Genomic DNA, 1,687 nt, shown 5'->3' with positions numbered 1-1,687 from the left:
CAGAGGGGTTTCCAAGCGGCAAAGGGGAAACAAAGTAAAGAGGAAAGCAGAGGGAGGGGAAGAGAGAAACGTGAAAATAGCTTTCTGGAATGTGTCAGGTTTAAAGAACATGAACAAAGGATTCTGGGAGGAGTTAGAAAAATGGGATGTGATTATGATGAGTGAAACTTGAGCAGATGAGAAAGACTGGAAGGGAATAAAAAAGATGTTACCGAAAGGTTATTTGTGGACAATGCAAGAAGCAAGAAAGGAACACGTTAAAGGGAGAGGGATGGTCGGCATGGTGTCAGGGGTGAAAAAAGAATTAGCTGTAAAAGGGAGAAAAGATGGGAACATGGAGGAAAAGGATGGAACAATGATAAGAAAAATTATAATTTGGAAAGTAGAAATAGCAGTGGTGTGTGTATACAGAAGAAGGGAAGAGGAAGGCTGGAGAGTAATAAGGAGGTGGATGGAGGAAAAAAAGGAACAATTGGTTTTAATAGGGGTGGGGGGGACTTAAATGCATGGACTAGCGAACAAGGGGGAGGGTTATGGGATGAAGAAAAGGAAGCATTTATAAGAAACTCCAAATACAGAGAGACGGACAGGGAGGGGAGGAAGTTACTAGACATGATAGGAGAAACAGGATGGTTTATATGCAATGGCAATATAAAAGGAGATGAGGAAGGGGAGATCACATTCATAGGGAAGGAAGCAACAGTAATAGACTACATCCTGGCTGAAGAAAGAATGCGGCATATGGTAGGGAGTATGAAGGTAGGGAATGAGATAGGGTCCGAGCACTTCCCGGTCATAGTTACACTAAGAAGAGCCTTCAGTAAGCGCGACAGAGGGAGAAAGGAAAAAGGGTGTGAACGAAACACGAAAATGGGAATCTGGGGGGTAGATAAATTAAACGAGTTTAAACAAAAGATGGAAAAGGAGAAGACTAGGTATGAAAAAGAGGAGGGAATAGACTCGTTAGTTGAAAGGTTAAAGGGGTCCATTGAAAAGGTAAAGGATGAGCTGGGTACTAATGAAGAAAGAGTAGGGGGAAAGAGAGGCTGGTGGGACGAGGAATGCTGAGAGAGTAAAGAGAGAATAAGAGAGTGTGTGAGCAAATGGAGAAGGGGGAAATGGAGAAGGAGGAGTATAACAGGAGGAAAAAAGAACATGAGAAGATGCTGCAAATAAAAAGACAGAGGGGAAAGGAAGGATATAAAGCAGAGGTAGAAAAAGCCATCAAAGAAGGTAGGGTGTGGGATGTGATAAATAGGGATAGAGGGGGAAGGAAGGGCGTTAACGAAGAAATAGAAACGGAGGAATGGACGCATTATTTTAAGGGCCTATTTGGGGGAGAGCAAAATAAGATCAAAGCGAAAAAGTGTAGGATAGTCCGAGGAGAAATGGAAGAAGGGAACGAGATAACAAGAAAAGAAGTGGATGAAGCAATAAATAGGTTAAAAAGAAACAAGGCGACGGGAGAAGATGGGATGGAGAACGAAGCGATGACGTTTGGAGGAGAACGGATTATGGATTGGATGTGGAAGATCTGCAACAAGGTATGGAAAGGGGAAGGTTGGCCGGAAGAGTGGACGATGTAACTGGTGGTACCGATTGTCAAGAAAGGGGAAGGAAAGAAGGTAGAGGAATACAGAGGGATCACTCTCATGTCAGTCGGCTATAAAATATATGCAGAAATCTT

Source organism: Belonocnema kinseyi, chromosome 4, assembly GCF_010883055.1.
Source record: "Belonocnema kinseyi isolate 2016_QV_RU_SX_M_011 chromosome 4, B_treatae_v1, whole genome shotgun sequence".
Taxonomy (NCBI): Eukaryota; Metazoa; Arthropoda; class Insecta; order Hymenoptera; family Cynipidae; genus Belonocnema; species Belonocnema kinseyi.
Note: the sequence above shows the minus strand (reverse complement) of the source record.